Source organism: Apium graveolens, chromosome 4 (assembly GCF_009905375.1).
Source record: "Apium graveolens cultivar Ventura chromosome 4, ASM990537v1, whole genome shotgun sequence".
NCBI lineage: Eukaryota > Viridiplantae > Streptophyta > Magnoliopsida > Apiales > Apiaceae > Apium > Apium graveolens.
Genome location: NC_133650.1, coordinates 271361080 through 271370215, shown reverse-complemented (window position 1 = coordinate 271370215; position 9136 = coordinate 271361080). Strand labels below are relative to the sequence as shown.

The window sequence follows — 9136 nt, the reverse complement described above, 5'->3', positions numbered from 1 at the left end:
GAATTAATAGAAGGGGTAGGAATTTTATATCTCGAGCAGAGGAGTGTTCGGATTACCCTATTTTCTGCTGGAAGCATTAGATTCTGGACAATATTCATGTACAAACTCTGATGAAGAGCCCTGCATAGGGCATATGATGTCCTGTGAATGGGTTTGTCAAGTCTGTTGTCACAACTGTATACTTTAGGTATCCAGTTGTGAATGGGGCCCAGTGCAGAATGTTTTCAAGGCCTGTAAGTTTGTTGTGCATCCTGCATTTTTTGATGAATATGATTTACCTCATCAGCCATCTGTTAGAGCAACATTCCCAGAAGCTGTTCTGTTCTCTTTTTATGGTTGATGAATGTTTTTTGACTTCATTAGGAAAAATACTAGTATAATGCTCTACAGTGAGATGGAGAATGGGTTGGTATGTGGCGTTTTTTGTTGGTACTAAACATTCCCCCTGTGATGAACCTGAGAGAAACGGTACTCGTAGGTTCTTTCCTTTAGCTACGGTACAGCATCAGGATTGTACCATTAAGGCATCCCTGAATTTCGAATTTAGGTTAATGCGATTTCGCTGAAGAAGTTGATCGGGAAGGGAATTCCTCCGGATTTGTGGCCAAAGGTGTGGTTCTCATTGTCTGGTGCAGCTAAGAAGAAGTCTACTGTGCCTAATAGCTATTATAATGATTTGATTGTTGCGGTGGAGGGGAAAGGTTACACCTGCCACTAAGCAGATTGATCATGTGAGTAGTGTCTTGATTGTTTTTGCTCTTCGATATATGATTGATCTGTTGTTTTGGTTTTTTTGATGCTCTTGATATTGCATATGAATGATAATTTGAGGTAATGGATTGTAATTGCTTGTTTCTGATTTGTTAATCGAAGAAGGAATGTGTTTATATTGACTGCTACTTTTGAAAGCAGTGATCTAGCTGTATATATACTTATATTGACACTATCAAATCATCGTATAGACTCATGTGAAACTTTTGCTTTAATTTGGATCTGTCAATATGGAGCATTTGAAATTCTGTTAATAAGAACACAGAAGGAAATTATTAACGCTATGAGATTAAGATTGCAACTATCTGAACAAAAAATTGTTTGCACATATATAATATATATATATATAGATGTTTCAGGCTTTTAAAATGCATGGAATTGACTTGTTCAAGATCTTCATTTGTATATTGTTGTAATTTAAAGTTAAGTGTATCTGTATGCAGCTTAGTACAGTAGCTTTGCCTCTGTACTTACCTGGTACTTGTACATGGGGTCATTAGGGGCAGCATATACACTTAAATGTGCGCTATGTGGGTATTGCCTAGGATAAGAGGTGGAAAGGATGTTTCATTCATTTGCACAGGCATTATTGCCGATACATGGTACTGATGTATCGAAGTATGATGTACACTACCTTGCACCCACGTATGGAGATTGTATTAGACATGGCATACTCTTATGCAGATTTTAGTTAAACTCTTTCGGTTTTGGACCAAATAAACGGTGTCAATAAAATTTTCTTTGCCGTAGATGCTATATAATAATACATGACCCCATATAAATTGAAAGTAAGTACACTGTATATTCATGAGCGTCATTGTCCGAGCTAGTCACCTATATGCCTTGGAATGCCAGCTATCTGATATTGGCATGGCCAGCTGATCATTCTGAGATGCATGTAGCTAGAGTAAACTTCCATAGTTCCATCATGTGTTCTGTACTTTATTGCAAGTTATTTTACCTTTATAAGCTTGTATCATTATATTTTTTAAGCAAGATAACAATAGAATTTTTTAGTACTTATCATTCTAATACTTGGAAATGTTTTATTTGAGATATGCAGGACCTGCCACGAACATTTCCAGGTCACCCATGGTTAGACACTAAAGAAGGTCATGCAGCTCTTAGACGTGTTCTTGTTGGGTATTGGGTATTCATTTCGTGATTCTGATGTTGGCTACTGTCAGGCGCTTATTTTACATTTTTAAGTAACTTACATCGACTCAGTTCCTACCAAAATTTTCCACTATATGGATGTTTCTAGTCACATCATTCACATTGTAAATTGGTATAAATGCGATGAGTATAAATGCGATGAAACTAACACTAAATAATACTTGTGCAATATCAACTGTTACCAATGAACCAGGACATAATATAAACAAAAAATTTCGGTGTATATGATGTAAGGAGGTATATATGCTTTCCCTGACTTTTAGAGTTGATAAATGTTCCCTGACTTTTAACCGTTCCCCGTCCAGCGATTAAAAAGCGCTGTATCCAACGGCTAGAAAAGTGTATGTTGTTTAACCGGTTCTTGGCATACGTATGCCAGGGACATGAACCCACATGAAATTGATACTAAACTAACCCCCTTACAGAAACCTACTTATATACAACGAAGTACCCATATTCCTGTATACCAGAAGTGCTGCTGCTATACATATAGTCCCAAGAATAAATTATGGGGTCTTCCAATATCAGTGATCCCCAGGCGGAAAAGGATGAACGCAGCAGCAACCCATATCTCAGCATCTATGGCCCTCAGGTTGTTTTCTTCATGCCCCCTATTCATTTCTTTCTCTATGCTTTTGTTTTTTTGGGCTTTTATTAGTAAATGGACACACCTGTTTTGTAAGAACTTAGGATATGATGATGATATATGGGTGGTGAGAAATTATATGATTCTTGAATATCATTCTCAGAAACTCAAACTATGAGGCTGCTTAAAATGGATTGTTTCACCCGGAACCGGTCGGTTAAAGCATAAAGATAACTAATGAAGATTAAAGTTTATTTATTTCAACCACTATTTCTGGTTGTGCAGTGGCAATATAACCAAAAATAAATTCAACCAAAAATATGATAAATTCCCAAATATTCAGAGTTGAGGATCTGTGAAGTTTGGTGATTTTTGGTCAAAGTTTGCTAGGTCAAACACTCGATCGAAGCTCGGGTCAAACGATCGGAAAATACACACCCCGACAAAAATTCTCGAAAAATTACAGAACTTTTACCTAACATGTCTATACATATAAAAACAACATCCCCAAAGTTTCAAGTCATTCTAGTAAGTGGAAGTATTTTATCCGGAATTAAAACGATAAAAACCGTTTTACGGGATTTGATAAAATACGAAAATTCTTTTAACGATTTGTAAAAGGATTTTGACAAAAGTTTTGAGTTGAATAAATATTATAAATATATTCCCTTAAAGATAAAATAGTTTGGAGCATAGAGAAGTATATTTGAGTATTTAATTGAATTTCCTTCGATAAATAAGGAAATATACGAAAATCGGAAAAACTGATATTTGGTCAAAACGAGTAGACCCTTGACTAATTTTTGAAACCAAAATACTTAGAATATTGAGATTCATGATGAATCATGATTTTGATAATTTTGTAAAGCATTCTAAGTATTAAAATATTTTTCTCCAAAAAATAAGCAATTAGAGAGACCGAAGAGAAAATATTTCGCAAAGTTATAAAAACTGATATTAATATTTGTAATGCCAAATATTAATGATTTGAGAGATTAAATATTTCTTTGGGATTGAAAACGATTTTTGGAGAGAAAGATTTATTTGTGAGTTTTTAAAGTTAATTTATCCCGAAAAATAAGAAAATTAATAAAATAGGGAATAAATCACTTTAAATACTAGATTTTGAAATTAATGTCACACACGAAGCTTTTAAAGAATATCAACATGTGAAAATCCTTTTCCCATCTTCATGTCAATTTGATTTTGCAATAGTAAGAAACAGAAAATTGTAGAATATCGATATTCCTCAGCACGGCTATTACACACAGAAAAATCTTTTTGAAAATTGATAGTCCATATAGCTCCCGGGAGGACTACTCCCAGGCTTTCAACTCCATACAGCTCCTGGGAGTACTACTCCTAAGCTCCTAACTTCATACAGCTCCTGGGAGGCCTACTCCTAATCTCCTAACTCCATACAGCTCCTGGGAGGCCTACTCCTAAGCTCCTAACTCCATACAGCTCCTGGGATGCCTACTCCCAGGCTCATAACTCCACGCAGCTCCTGGTAGGAGTAGTCCTGCACACTACCACTCCTGACCAGCTCAGTCCCGCAAGCGGAACCTTGATAAACCCCGACACGTGAGACGTTGGCCCAAGCACGTGACGGGAACAACTGTCACACATCAATCGTGGGAATAATCAGGGCACGTGTCAGAGGATCCTCAGAACATTCCTCGACCAGTCCCGCGCTGACATGTGTAAAGCATCCACTCCAGTCAGGTGCCCCCCGCTCCCAGAACCAATGGCTACGATTCAAAGATACCAACCCCAAAACCCTACCCTTGAGCTATAAATAACCCAAGAAGGTGAGGTTTTGGGGTTAATCATTCTTTCACACTCATATACACACACAGCCACCCGGCATTCATATTCATCTTCATCTTCCCAAAAAGCTAGTTCTTACTCTCACGCCGGAGGCGCCGCGGGACTCCAACCCCCCTTCCGGTGTTGTTTTGTAGGAACCCAACCACAGCTACACCTCTACAGCGGCGAAGGATCCAGGACGGCGTCGAAGGAGCAGCCCCGCCACAAGGAGTTATCATTTGGCGCTAGAAGGAGGGCTCAACATCCTTGGGTCTCGGTGCCCCTGGATTCACCTTCATCAACAAACTCTTCAAAGAGTCCATTTATTCAAACTTGTAAGAACTCAAGCAACCAACCTTTTCCGTAAGCATGAATGTTGTGTATATCGGCCACGTTTGTATGTGCTCGTTACTTTAGGCCACGTTTGTGTGAACCCATTTTGTTGATTTAAGCCATGTTTGTGTGAGCTATCGTTAGTTTTAATCGTTATTGTTCTAGTTTGAATATAGCATTTGCATTGTACTTCATCGTTGAACAGTCCCATAAAATCGTTTGAGCTGCTCCCAGGAAGCTATTTGTTAGTATTTGTTGTTATTCTGGGTAGTTTCTGCAAATCTCATAAAGCAACCTTAGACCGATATTCTCTGTGCCATATTGTTGTTATTTGTTGTTGGTATTATTGAGAAATGGCAAGACCAGGAAAGAATACCTCTGGAAGGCCATCTGCTAGCGCTCGAGTCTAGGAGCCGGACCACTCCCAGGCTCTTGACCCAGGAGCCGAGAGAGAAACATTCCAGGAGCAACCACTACACACTCCCGTAATGGAGAGAATTGTAAACACAAGGGATGCCAGGACCCTCATAGAGCTCAATCAGTACAAGTACACCAATGTCCCGGTAGCCGAAGAGCACATGGTTAACCTCACAAGTGATGAACTAGCAGAAGCAATCAGACTATACAGACAGGAGCAGACCCGCCTTTAAGAAGAGGCAGAACTAGAGGAGGAGCCGGAGGAGTCCGGGGACTCCCAGCAATCAAAGAGGTCTGTGTTCGACTGCATTGGAGCCAAGGGGAAGAAAAGCAAAAAAGATCAAGGCAAGAAAGAAACAGAAGCTGCTAAACAGAGAAAGTTGGAAGAAGTCCGGGAGCAAATTAGGAAAGAAGAGGAAGCAAAACTCGAGCTAAAGATCCAGAAGAGAATGCAATTAGAAGAAGATAAGTTGTTGGCCAAGTCTAGGAGCAAGAGAACCCGGAGAGACCCTACTCCGGAGCTGATTTCTGATGATGAAGAAGAAGAGAAGCAGAAGGACCTAAAAGACATGATCTATGAATTGCAGAGGAAGATGGACAGAGACTCAGGAGTGGAGATTGGAGAAACACTCACTCCTTTCAGCCACTCCCTAGAAGCTATCCCCCGGCAGCGGGACTTGAAGCATTACAACTTTGACTCCTTTGATGGTCTGGGAGACCCGGAGGAGCACTTGAACTACTTTGAGCAGATAGCGCAGATATACTACTACAATGACTTGACGAAATCAAGGTTCTTCGCTTCAACCCTTAAGGGAGGTGCCCAGAGATGGTTCAGCAGAATCCCCTCCCACAGCATCCACTCCTGGAAGGAATTTCGAGCTTCTTTCCTTAGGAGATTTCGGGCGAACAAAACGCACGAAATGCACATGTGTCACCTGGAGACGATCCGGCAGCACGACAATGAGTCCCTCTCTGCATACATGCGCCGGTTCCAGGAAGCAATCAATAAAGTTTCAAATCTGGATGAGAGGGAAGCTTTAAGCATCTTTAGAAGAAACCTGGACCCAGAGCACAACGAAAGGTATATTGTGGAGCTGATCAATAAGGAGCCGCAAAGTCTGGCAGCAGCTTATTCCATGGCTGCCAGATTCATTAAGGAAACAGATGTGCTCCAGGCAATGAGAATGACCCGGAATGGAGGGTCTAGGAGTAAAAACATTGATGACCGACCGAAAGGGGGTTACCATCAGGACAAGAAATTCAAGCAAAGCAACCAAAGCCAAGAAAGACAAGCAAACCCGGTTTTCTAAAGACTTGGTCCTAAGCAGGAGTCGAACAGCGACCCAGGACCTGTGAAGCAATCTCGGGAGCCGAAGCAGGAGCCGGACTGGACTCCTCTCAACATGACCCGGGAGGAAATCTTGAAAGAAGTCAAAGACAAGCCTTTCTATTATCCTCCGAAGCCAATGCAAACTCCTCCGGAGAGCAGGCCCTACAATAGGCAGTGTGATTATCACGAGACCCATGGCCACAAGACCGAGAATTGCTTATCACTCAAGTACTTCATTGAGGACCAAGTGAAAAAGGAGAATATGAACAAGTACTTAGTTCGGGACAACAGCAGAGGGGAAGCGCAGAAGAAAGGAAAGAATGTAGTCAATGTGGTCCTAGGCGGATCCTACTCCCCACCCCGGAACCCGGACTTCGGCGAAGAAGTACTTTCAATCCAATCACTCCCAGACCTGGTGATATCCTTCAGCAGCAAGGACTATGAAGGAGTCAACCCTCATCACAATGCAGCTTTGGTTGTCACTCTAGACATTTTCGATAATGAAGTAAGAAGAATGCTCATAGACAATGGCTCTTCAGTAAATATCCTCTTCAAGCACACAGTGGATAGAATACAGTTAGGGAACGTCCGCTCAAATGAATGTCGAGAAGACCCTTTCTATGGCTTCGGCCACAACTTAGTCCCAATCCAAGGAACCTTGTATCTGCCAGTCATCTTTGGATCTGCTCCTAACCAAGTGACTCATGTCATCAAATTTTATGTGATCAATGTTCCTTTTTCATACAACGGAATCATTGGCAGATCAGCTCTAACCATGATGCAAGCAATAACTTCAATTTCCCATCTCAAGATTAAGTTCCCAACCCCGACGGGAGTTGGGGAAATTAAAGGAGATTACGGAGTTGCTGAAACATGCTACAACCAGGGGTTAGTTATGGCAGAAACCCACCAAGATAACAAGAGGAAGGCTACGGTCCTTCGCAAGCAACAAAGCATGAAGAAGCACCGACCCCGAATAAGGGAAGAAGCGAGCAAAACAAGTCCAGAGGAACTGGCAAGCAACCAAGTCATGGTACTGGACAAGACAAGTCGAGTCCTAGAACAACCTTGTCCTACCATGCAAGCAACCAAAGAGCCTGAACAAGCAAACATCTATCTGAAGAAGAACTCTGAGGCCCGAATTCATCAAATGGTTTCAAACAAAGAACAAGCAAAGATCGAGGCCGCAGTCGACACAGAAGAAGTCGAAGTAGATGAAAGCAATTCAAGCAAAAAAGTGAGGATTGGGTCAGGACTCGAAGAGTCCTTCAAGGAGAGATTAGTATCCCTGCTCTGGGAGTATAAAGATGTTTTTGCCTGGAGTCCAAGGGACATGCCAGGACTACATGAGTCCATAGCAATGCACAGCTTGGATGTCAACCCCAACAGGAAACCAGTAAAACAGAAGAGAAGAAACTTTGCTCTGGAGAGGCAAAGAGCCATTGACGAAGAAGTAGAAAAACTACTCAAGGCAGGAATCATCAAAGAAATCAAGTATCCGGAGTGGCTAGCTAATGTGGTCATGGTTAAGAAGTCCAACGGCAAATGGAGAATGTGTGTGGACTACACTGACCTAAATGATGCATGCCCGAAGGACCCGTATCCTCTTCCAAACATTGATCAACTAATAGATGCCACCTCAGGACATGTAATGCTAAGTTTCATGGATGCCTTCTCCGGATACAACCAGATAAAGATGAACCCGAAGGACATCCCTAAGACAGCATTCATAACTCACAAAGCAGTCTACGCTTATGTGATGCTACCCTTCGGCGCAGGATCCACTTACCAAAGAACCATGAACAAGATATTCAAGTCCCAGATTGGGAGAAATTTAGAGTGCTATGTCGATGACATGATTTCCAAATCAACAACTATACCAGGGCACGTGGAAGATCTGAAGGAATGCTTTGAAAATCTAAGAAAGAACCAACTCAAGCTAAACCTGGAGAAATGCACCTTCGGAGTAGGAGCAGGCAAGTTCCTAGGATTCATGATCAGCAACAGAGGCATAGAAGCCAATCCGGAGAAAATAAAAGCAATCCAGGAGATGAAAGCTCCCAGGACCCAAAAAGATGTGCAGAAGCTAGCAGGATCACTAGCAGCACTCAGGAGATTTGTCTCAAAACTAGCAGAGAGGTGCCTACCCTTCTTTGATTTACTCAAAGGAGCAACCAACAAGAAAGAGGTAAACTGGAATCCGGAGTGCCAGAAAGCATTCGAGGAAATCAAAAACTACCTCTCTCAGCCACCAGTCCTAACTAAAGCTAAGCCAGGAGAGCCTCTCTACTTATACTTGTCAGCGGGAGCACAAGCCGTAGGAGCTTCCCTAATCAGGGAAGAGAATGGAACACAGCAACCAGTCTACTATGTAAGCCAGGTCTTAAAAGATGCAGAAATAAGATACCCAAGATTGGAGAAGTTTGTCTTCGCTTTGGTTACAACCTCAAGGAAACTCAGGCACTACTTCCAAGAGAGGGAAATCAGGGTAGTGACAAATCAACCACTAAGGAAAATAATCCACAAGCCAGATATCTCGGGAAGACTTGTTAATTGGGTTGTGGAATTGAGCCAGTTCAACCTAAGCTTCATTCCCAGGACTGCAATCAAAGCTCAAGCTCTTGCAGATTTCATAATCAAATGTAACTTCCCGAAAGAAGACCAACAACCAATGGACACGGATCAGGAGCCAAAAAAGGAAATTAGTCCGGGAG

General features: G+C 41.6%; 1 long non-coding RNA gene across 1 annotated transcript; it reads left to right on the top strand.

The window, feature by feature from the left end:
- Nucleotides 1-599: 599 nt before the first annotated feature.
- Nucleotides 600-2105, top strand: LOC141717142 (uncharacterized). The gene is made up of 2 exons (XR_012573539.1): nt 600-731; nt 1835-2105. It is a non-coding gene; the product is annotated as an uncharacterized LOC141717142 (long non-coding RNA).
- The last annotated feature ends 7031 nt before the right edge of the window (nt 2106-9136 follow it).